At 49.1% G+C, this 10,695-nt stretch overlaps 3 non-coding genes across 3 annotated transcripts; all 3 read left to right on the top strand.

Annotated features, from left to right (window-relative positions):
- Positions 1-116, top strand: LOC118759254 (U5 spliceosomal RNA). Its single transcript, XR_004996058.2, has one exon. It is a non-coding gene; the product is annotated as a U5 spliceosomal RNA (small nuclear RNA).
- A 5,348-nt stretch (positions 117-5,464) lies between these two features.
- On the top strand, positions 5,465-5,580 carry LOC118759253 (U5 spliceosomal RNA). The gene has a single exon (XR_004996057.2). It is a non-coding gene; the product is annotated as a U5 spliceosomal RNA (small nuclear RNA).
- A 4,189-nt stretch (positions 5,581-9,769) lies between these two features.
- Positions 9,770-9,885, top strand: LOC118759252 (U5 spliceosomal RNA). Its single transcript, XR_004996056.1, has one exon. It is a non-coding gene; the product is annotated as a U5 spliceosomal RNA (small nuclear RNA).
- Positions 9,886-10,695: the final 810 nt, after the last annotated feature.

The raw sequence follows: 10,695 nt of genomic DNA, 5'->3' as shown, positions 1-10,695 counted from the left end.
ATACTCTAGTTTCTCTTCAGATCGCATGAATCTTTCGCCTTTTACTAAAGATTTCCGTGGAGAGGAACAATTCTGAGTTTTTACCCAATTTTTTGAGGCCTTGTTTTATCAAGGCAACATGATGTAACAAATATCAGAAAACCTTGTGGTTAGCTGTGATAGGCTATAGGTTGTGGGTGTGTACTTTGTTTTATTAGACTTTAGATAGTACCGGACCAAGAGGTAGGTTCCAGGTGGTGTTAGTGTCTTTAGGAGGTTTTGTTTTGGTGAGGTTCTTAAGGAAAAAATAAAGATTTTTATAACGTTTTATTTACTTATTACAAGGTCAGAGATGAGGAGAGACAGAGAGGAAGATCTTCCGGACACTGTGCCGATCAGGAGCCAGAAACCTCCTCCAGGTCTCCCATGCGGGAAGTGGAGGTGCCGATGTGGGATGCCGGCATGTTCAGGGCAAGGACTTTAGCCGCTAGGCCACAACGGCCGGCGCATGTTGAAGCTTTTAAGAAAAATTAACATAACAGACATTCAAGTACAGTAGCTAGGCTCTTGTGTATTGATAAGGGCTGTGCACTTATATCACTCCAGGGACCACATCCGCTGTAAGGCATCTCATGTGTGAGCCTTCAGAGATGGGCTGTGTGGTCCTCTCCCACCTGCTTTTTGCAGACTGCAGATAATGATGGCCTCATCCATGGGACTTAAGTTCATTGCTGGGTGTTGAAAGCTTTGGGGCTCCCAACAAAACGACCTCGAGAGAATGGGTGCATCTGTTTGGGGGATCTGCATGTCTTTGAAGACTGGAGGAGAATGCCCAACAAATTGTCAACTCTTGGAGCAGAAGTTACAAACCCGGTTGTCACCGTGAGCTGGTTAGTGACATGCTGAGACTGCCACCTACTGGTTAATGGAGACAACATTTCTTCTGTGACAGCTAAGAAAACAGGCAGGGTGGCATTTGGCCTAGGGCACCTAACTTAAGCTTGTTACCCACACACACTCCGCAGGGAGCTGTGAGATTGGCTCAAGTAACTGGTCCCCTCATCCATGTGGGAGGCTGAATTGAGTTCCCTGCTTGCAGCTTTAGGCCTGTGGAATGCCTGCTTGTTAGGGATGCTGGGGACCAGAACATGGGAACTAGGGTCAGCATGATGTAGTAACACACCCACCTACGGCACCAGCATCCCACATGGGCACCGGATCAAGTTTCAGCTGCTCCACTTCCCATCCAGCTCCCTGCTTATGGCCTGGGAAGGCAGCAGAGGACGGCCCAAGGCCTTGGCACCCTGCACTCGCGTGGGAGACCTAGAAGTAACTCCTGGCTCCTGGCTTTGGATGAGCCCCTCTCCAGCTATTTCCCATTTTTGGAATGAACCAACAGATGGAAGAACTATTTATGTCTCTGTAACTTCTTCAAATAAGATAAGTGAACTCCCTTTTAAGAAAAAATATTTTCCTTGCAAAATCAGATATACAGAGAGGAGGAGAAACAGAGAGACAGATCTTCTGTCTGACGATTCACTCCCCAAGTGGCCACAATAGCCGAAGCTGAGCCGATCTGAAGCCAGGAGCCTGACCCTCTTCTGGGTCTTCCACATGGATGCAGGGTCCCAAGGCTTTGGGCCGTCCTTGACTGCTTTTCCAGGCCACAAGCAGGGAGCTGGATGGGAAGTGGAACAGATGGAACATGAACTGGCGGATCTCAGTGTGTGCAAAGAGAGGATTTTTTAAAAATTAATTTATTATTTTTTAAAATAGTAATTACATGGTTGATCAGGGTGGGAAGGATCAAGGTTTAGGGAAAATTAGGTGAATTCATTGCTTCCCAATTGCTATTTCTTCTGTTGTTCCTAAGGTAAGGGGAAAAACAAAGGGGAATACCACTGATGACCTTCCACACATCCCAGTAACCAGGGATGAGGACCCGCCAGCTTATACCAGAGTCTCAATGTGCACATCCTAGGATTCTGTCCAAGTGGTTTGGATAGTTCGAGGATATTTTTTTAAACATTTATTTCTTTTTACTGGAAAGGCATATGTACATAGAGGAGGAAAGACAGAGAGGAAGATCTTCTGTCCGATGGTTCACTCCCCAAGTGGCCACAATGGCTGGAGCTGACCCAATCTGAAGTCAGGAGCCGGGTCTCCCATGCGGGTGCAGGGTTCAAGGCTTTGGGCCATTGTCAGCTGCTTTCCCAGGCCACAAACAAGGAGCAGAATGGGAAGCTGGGCTGCCAGGATTAGAACTGATGCATTCAAGGCAAGGACTTTAACCGCTACGTTATTGCACCGGGCCCAAAGAGAGGATTTAGCTACTGTGTCATCGCGCCAAGCCCAAGATGCTTTTTTTTTTTTTTTTTTTTTAACTACAAGTGCTTTCTGTCCATGGTCAATTGGATCTGCAGATTAAGGTTCTCCACATTTGGCCAGCTGAGTGAATCTACTTAAAGCTGTAATACCTTAGGTTATCTGAAGAAAACTGTTGATATAATTTTTGTGCAGATTCATTTATTTTGAAAGCGATACAGAGGTAAACAGAGAGTGATCTTCCATCTGCTGGTTTATTCCACAGATGGTCCCAGTGGCCAGTATTGGACCAGGCAGAAGCCAGAAGCTTCTTCTGGGTCTCCCACGGGGATGCAGAACCATCTTCTGCTACTTTCCCAGGAGCCAAAGCAGAAGTGCAGCAGCTGGAACACAAACCAGGGCCCATATGGGATGCTGTTGACACAGGCAGCAGCTTTACCCACTGCACCACAGCATCCGACCCGATACAGTTTTCTGTTTGTTTCGCGATGTTAAAAGAGAATGTAAATATTCAAAGCTTGTGGGTCTAAAGGGAAGCCGACATAGGACTGCATGACCTGAACAGGTGTGACTGGAACTGAGCACTGACAGCGGGCAATGCATGAACTGCAGCACACAGGAGGTCCATCTGGGATGGGGGCCTGGCTGGCACCCACCCAGGGGTCCAGGGACCAGCCTGTCCAGTTGGAGGCCGGCTCATTACAGCACACAAACACAAGGACAGTCTATGAGACGAGGCCCAAGTGACTGCAAGATTCTCACGGCCCCTCCCCATTGCCAGAGTTGGAAGCACAACAGAAATGATTTTTCAATAATAGACTGGATTCTTTCTCATCTTGTCTTCCCACAAGACCTGCAGAGTCAAGATTCCGGGTCTAAAAACAAAACAGAATTACCCGATCCCCAGTAGATTTGTATAAAAACTGGTAAGAAAATCAGGTGTCGGGGCAGGCACCTGGTCATAGCTGATAATTCAGGTTTGTGTTCCGATTCCTGCAATTCCATTTCCAGCTCCCTGTTGGCCTGGGAAAGCAGTCAAGGACGACCCAAGGCCTGGGGACCCTGCGCCCATATTGGAGATCCAGAAGCAGCTCCTGGCTCCTGGCTTCAGATTGGCTCAGCTCCAGCCGTTGAGGCCTCTTGTTGAGTGAACCAGCAATGGGAGAACTCTCCGACTTTTAAAAACTGGGGGCTGAGAGGTGCACGCTCCTGATCATGAGCTGCCTTTGGTGGGCTTGGTGACCCTTGCCCTTAGGGGATGTACGGTGGCCCAGTGTGTCTCGAGTCTTCCAGGTAACCAGTTGGCGCCCTGTGCCCAGACCTGGAGTTTGCCTCCTCAACCCACTATGGGTGGTGTGTGGTGGTACAGGTTGGAAAAATAAATGGCTTCTGGAATCGGCGGTTCGGGCCTCGTAGGACAGCCAGAGCACTCCGTCCCCGCGGAGAATTGGTCCTGATTCAGTGCGAGACCCAGCGAAGCCGGGCTGGTCCAAGCCTGACCACCACTTTGCCGGCAAATCGGAAAAGGCGTGAGAGCTGGGAAGTGAATCGTGTAGTCAGCCAACTGCCAGGACTCCTCCAAATGCCGACGAACCCAGCACAGCCAGGTCAGAACTTGGAGAGCACGGGGCAAGCCAGGACACAAACCAGCGCCCTGCTCCAGAAGGAGGCCATGGCCCACCCCCGACAGACTCGTGGCTCTGCACTCTGTGATGGCCGCCTGTTAACGCAGCACTGGCACGGTAAGCGCAGTCCTTCCCTTAAAAACTTGGAGGAACCTGAACAGTTCCTCTGACAGGACACTGACCCTACAAATAAGCGCAGGAAGCATGGAGGAAAACAACCCAGAAGAGGCTATGGAAAGTGTCCCACTGGCATACATCTGGCTCGGGTTGAGGGCAGACCTGGCTCAGTCGGTTTGCGTCATCCACTGGCAAGTCTGAGCGCTGGAGCTGTGTGGGGGTCTGGCCAGGTTCGGTTGCGATAAACACAGCACACAACACAAAATGCCAAGGCGAGGCTGCCTGTGCCTGTTAGGAACGCAGCACCCAACCAGCACACATCCCACTGGTTTAGGTGAGGGTTGAGTGTGTGATGGGCAGAGCCGGGATGGACTGCAATACTCATTGGTTCCGGTGGAGGTCAGGGCTGAGAATAGAACCAACCCAGCGGTTGCAACCACCAGCTGATGGGGTGACGGACCGAGTCGAGCACTGTGCTTGCTAATACATATAGGAACCTGATCTGGGAACACCTCAAAGTCTCTTTGGGGATCCCTTCAATCAAAATGGAGGAAACAGAACATTAACCAAGAAAAGATGGAAGATGGAGTAGATCAACCAACCACCTCAGCTATATGTTGACAGCGAAACACTGGGCAAGGGGAGACTCTATGATGAACTATGTTAATCAGTGGACTCTGCACCTGCCTCATTGTACCTGGATTGCTGCTGATGGTATGTTGGAGCTTTTGACGGAGCGGGATGATACTCTGCTAGCTCTGCCTTCAGACCAGAGGGAGTCTCCCTGAGAAGGTGTTGAACTTGACTGGACAATGGGACGCTGGACTATACGTTTGTTATATGCTGGCAATGAGGGAATCCCAAATGAACTTGAGCTGTGGTTATGCAACGGAGTGGAGGAATCCACCATGGGGGCAGGGTTTGGGGAGGGGTGGAGAAAATCCCAGTACCTATGAAACTGTCACGTAATACAATGTAATTAATGTATAAATTAATTCAAAAAATGCAATAAAAATATTTGAAAAATTATAAATTTATAAGTAAGCAGCAGCAACAATAACAACAACAAAAACAAATCCACCAGCTTGGACAAGCGCGCGCACTGCGAGGCCGGAGCGCTAGTCCCTTCCGTTCCCGGAGCGTCCCGCGCGCCCCCTGCAGGCGGCGAGTGGCGCTGCGCCGAGAACTGCGCGGGAACGCGGCTCATCTGCATACCCACAGTGCAGTGCGCGCAGCACGCGTGCACAACGGCCACATTTACAGTCCAGTGCAGGAATGTCTGGTGAGGATTCGGACTTACCCCTCAAAACGCAACGTGAGTGCGTTTATTGTGCTGGTAGATGTCTCCGTGACGTAGTCACCGTGAGTTAAGTAGGAGTGTGTGGTGCCCGAGGAGTGAGTTGTGGTTGTTGCAGTTTATACTCTGGTTTCTCTTCAGATCGTATAAATCTTTCGCCTTTTACTAAAGATTTCCGTGGAGAGGAACAATTCTGAGTCTTTACCCAATTTTTTGAGGCCTTGTTTCGACAAGGCTATCTCAGTGTTGTTGAACAATAGATTGTGGTATAACACTATCATCACATGGGGTAGAATATAAGCAGAGGAGTTAAGGTGACGAAGTCGCAGCATTCGTAACACAAGATCCTGTTGTGTGAACCAGTAAATAGTTTTATCACATTGTTCTTCAGCTGCAGGATCTATGTTCTGCCTGTTTTTATGTCTTTTCCCCGTCCTGGTGTGTTTATGACCTAGGGGTGCAATAGACATTCTTGGAACACTTCATTTGCGTGGATGATCCAAGGAGGAAGCTCCTGGCTTCAGATCAGTTTTATTTCTTGTGACGGCTTGGAGTGTAAACCAGAGGGCGAGGGCTCTTCTATGTTTATGTTTTGTTTTGTCTTTTTGCATGATTCTTGAACAGTGTGACAAATGGCGGGGGGGGGCAGGAATTGATCAAATGGCACGAAAATTTAGTTGTATAGAACTAAGTTTAGGAAATGCAACATAGTTTAGTTAACATGGCTGTTTTCTTTTGAAAAACTAAATCAATTGAAAGTGTTTGCAACAGAAGTAAATATGTGAGTTAACACGTTAGCTACAGTTGGTTGGATTCAATGTACCTCAGAACAGGGGGGCATTTTGGCGTTGCAGTTAAGAGACGGCAGTGATGGCTGGGTAAAATGCCTGCCACTCTTGTGGGAAACCCAGAGTTCCCAGCTGCAGCCCTGCCGCTCTTGTGGGGGGAAAAATATGCTGTACACACACAGCAAATATGTACAACAGTAACTTTTTTTCTTAGGATTTACTTATTTTGATTGGAAAGCAGAGTTACAGAGCAGAGGGACAGATCTTCCAGGATCTCCTCTCTATAGATCTGCCTTTCCAATAAAAATAAATACATCTTGGGCCCGGCGGCGTGGCATAGCGGCTAAAGTCCTCGCCTTGAAAGCCCCGGGATCCCATATGGGCGCCGGTTCTAATCCCGGCAGCTCCACTTCCCATCCAACTCCCTGCTTGTGGCCTGGGAAAGCAGTTGAGGACGGCCCAATGCATTGGGAGACCTGGAAGAGGTTCCTGGTCCCGGCTTCGGATCGGCGCGTACTGGCCCGTTGTGGCTCACTTGGGGAGTGAAACATCGGACGGAAGATCTTCCTCTCTGTCTCTCCTCCTCTCTGTATATCTGACTTTGTAATAAACAATAAAATCTTAAAAAATAAATAAATAAATAAATAAATACATCTTTTTAAAAGTCTTTTGATCAGTCTCTGATTCTTTTTCTGTCTCTGTAAATCTGCCTTTCAAGTAAAATGATTTGTTAAAGTGTTTATGCAGAGAGACACTGGTAACATTTCAAAAATGAAATTTATTTGAAATACAGAGTGAGGGAAATGGAGGTCTTCCCTCTGCTAGTTCACTCCCCTGATGCTGCGAGCAGCCAGGGCTGGGCCAAGAGGGACCCCATCCTGACCATCCATGTGGGTGTAGGGTCCAAGGACTTGAGTCAACATACACTGCCTTCCCAGGCACATTAGCAGGAAACTGGATCAGAAGCAGAGCAGCTGGGGCTACATACAACCCAGCGCTCGAAACTGCTGGGCACTTTGCAAGACCCTGAGTGAGATTTCTGGTCATATAGCAAATGAAGATGCATCCTACAAGCAGGATCCTGCTCCCAGGACCTTTTCTACATCCTAGGCACAGCCACCCTTAGGTGTAAGATCCCTGACTACCTGCTTCTCAGGGAGACGGGTCCTCGGGGATCGCCCCCTCCCACCTTCCCTGCTCATCACTGGACAGAGCAGCCATCCTCTCAGCAAACGCTGCTTGAGGCTCATCATCTGACAACATCCCAGGTGCGTGGATCCTCTGTGTCCACTAACACTGACCACAGCCAAGTTCACCCAAAACTGCACAAAAGCAAGAGAAAGACACTGACCACTGCTACTCAGTTCAGTGTCTACCAACAGCAAAAACAAACAGGAGTTTGTCCCCCTCCAGTGATATTCCGGGGACCTCAGCTCTTACTTGCTGGCTGCCTCCCTGCCTATGCCAGTGGCTCCTGTATTGAGTCTCTGCTCACGGTAAGGACCCTGAGTGCCAGGCTGCTGCCTTGACTAATTCAGGTTGATATGGTAATCTGGGAAGTGAACTAGCACTTGGATGATCTGTCTCTCTTTGACTTTCAAAATAGAATGAAAAAAAAATCTTTTAAAAAATATTTACTCATTCATTTTTTATTGGAAAATCGGATTTACAGAGAGGAGGAGAGGCAGAGAGGAAGATCCTCTGCCCGATGATTCACTCCCCAAGTGGCTGCAATGGCTGGAGCTGAGCTGATCCAAAACCAGGAGCCAGGAGCCAGGGGCCTCCTCTGGGTCTCCCATGTGGATGCAGGGTCTCAAGGCTTTCGGTCATCCTCAAAATTGCTTTCCCAGGCCACAAGCAGGATGCTGGATGGGAAGTTGGGCTGCTGCCTGGATTAGAACAACACCCATATGCGATCCCAGCACATTCAAGGCAAGGACTTTAGCCACTAGGCCACCGTGCTGGGCCCAAGGCTCGTTTATGTTGTTAAGTGGCAGGTTTGAGTTGCGACTTTTGAAGTATATGCTTGTGTACACTGACAGGTGTGTTGTCCCATACCTGAGACCTTATCAAGATGCTTTATGTTTCATCTCCCCAGTTTCTGAGCTGCACTTTGGACTAACATCGAATCCAGAAACCTACAGCCCTGTCTTCTCAGCGCTTTCCCACCAAAGAAAAGACCCAAGAAAAATGGTGGGTGCATTGTGTCTGGGTCGATGAGGATCATGTAGTAGCCTAAGCCGAGGCCTGCAGTGCTTCCATCTGATATGGGCTCAGGTTCGAATCCCGGCTGCTCCAGTTCCTATTCACTTCCCTGTTAATGCACATGGGAAGGCGGAAGAAGATAGCCCAGTAGAGTTGAAAACAAAATGGAGTTAACATGGGTAATTGCAATACTTTTCACTTTTGTAACTTCTGCTTTGCTTGCTTGGCCATGAGACTATGAGACTATGAGCTCGCAGGACAAGTAGCCTACATGACCTATGGCACGGATACTTTTCAGTTCCAAGTACTCAAGGTCTGAGGCTGGGTATCTCACAGGTGGTTTCAAGGCCTGAGTCTGGTTTATCTTCACCACTAGACTGGAGAAGAGCCAGACACAGGCTGTCCAGCCACAACAAGCTTTTGTAAACTGCCCCTATAAAAACCCTATAAATGTGCTCTTCGGGGCCACACTCTGTTAACAGGTGTTGATTCCGGTTGGTTGCCTTACCTTTCATTGTAATAAGATTTGTGATGAATGCAAATTCTGTTTCTGTGGTCGAGTGTGGTGGATTCAGCAGCCAAGTCCTTGAGCGCATGCATCCACCTGGGAGATGTGGAGGGAGCTCCTGGTTCCAGTCAGTCCTGCTTTGGTCTTTGCAGTTATTTGAGGAGTGAACCTGCTGGTGGAGAACACCTCACCTGCGTCCCCTTCTCTCTGTAATTGCTTTTCAAATAAAAATTGATCTTTAAATGGACGTAAATTTTGAGGTGACGAGACATTTTGCGTGACTTGAGCAGGTGGGTCGTGTGGCCAGAACTGGCGAGAAGCAGCACGGGGACTGCAGGAAGCCCGTCCGGGAGCCGGAGCAGCAGCTTGGGGAGACTTCACCAGGACTGGGGTCCGCAGGGCCGGGCGCTGCTTGCCCACGCACCGCTGTGGGGTCCAGCCCTGCAGACAAAGCCCGGAAGGCCATCCATACGGAGCCGGGCTCTGAGGCCGCTCCCCTCAAGAACACATTTTTTAGGTCCTTGTTGTGGAGTGTTTGAAGGGACAGGGGGTGGAAACTGTGGTTTTGCCAGCAAAAGACCCCGCAACGCGGCGTGGGGTCGCGGGTTTGCAGCTCGGTTTTCTCTCAGCACTTGCCAGGCCCGGAGCGTCCCGCGCGCCCCCTGCAGGCGGCGAGTGGCGCTGCGCCGAGAACTGCGCGGGAACGCGGCTCATCTGCATACCCACAGTGCAGTGCGCGCAGCACGCGTGCACAACGGCCACATTTACAGTCCAGTGCAGGAATGTCTGGTGAGGATTCGGACTTATCCCTCAAAACGCAACGTGAGTGCGTTTATTGTGCTGGTAGATGTCTCCGTGACGTAGTCACCGTGAGTTAAGTAGGAGTGTGTGGTGCCTGAGGAGTGAGTTGTGGTTGCTGGAGTTTATACTCTGGTTTCTCTTCAGATCGTATAAATCTTTCGCCTTTTACTAAAGATTTCCGTGGAGAGGAACAATTCTGAGTCTTTACCCAATTTTTTGAGGCCTTGTTTCGACAAGGCTATCTCAATATTGTTAAATAACAGAGTGGGCAAATATGTAGCGATATGCCTTACCGTTGTATAGGGGGTGTCTCAACCTACTCTTTGTTTGTAATAATCCGTCTGGGAATGCAGGTCTTAGTAGTTGGAGCTATTTTACTTCTAAGCCAGGTGCATATATGCAATAGTGCAACTTCTCAGTTTTTTGATTGAAACTGCAGAAGCCGAGGGGACTGCGAGCTAGGATGTTTATGTCTCCCAGTCTCCCAGGTGGTGCAGAGTCCCAATGCTTTAGGTCGTGCTCTGCTCCACTACTTTCCCAGGCCATAAGCAGGGAACTGGATGGCAAGCAGTGTCGTTGGGGTTAGAACCGGCGTTGATATGGGATCCTGACACGTTCAAGGCATCGAGTTCCTGAGTACCATTTGTTATAACAAAAGCAGATCGCCAGGCCAAAGAGGTTAAGAGGTGGGGAAGGGAGATTTGTTTTTTTTTTTTTTTTTTTTTGTCCCCAGCCTCTCACTTGGGTACAGGGGCCCAAGACCTTGAACCATTCTCTGCTGTTTTCCCTGTGTCAGAAATGGAGAAGCTGCAGCCAGGGCTAAAACTGGTACCCATGTGGGATGCCAGAAATACAGGCAGAAGCTGAACTGGCTACACCACAACTCTGGCCCCAAAAGATACGTTTAGGAGATAAATTACAGAAAACTGAATCCTAAATTCTGATAGCAAAGCTGCAGACTTTATGGGGTGCATGGTGCTGCAGAAGAAAGGCAAGCAGCAGCAGGAGGAGGAAGGTGAAGGAGAGGTGACTGTGGTTGGAGGGAGACCA

This window comes from Ochotona princeps, chromosome 6, assembly GCF_030435755.1.
Source record: "Ochotona princeps isolate mOchPri1 chromosome 6, mOchPri1.hap1, whole genome shotgun sequence".
Classification (NCBI taxonomy): Eukaryota; Metazoa; Chordata; class Mammalia; order Lagomorpha; family Ochotonidae; genus Ochotona; species Ochotona princeps.
This window is presented reverse-complemented; position numbering and strand designations above follow the sequence as displayed.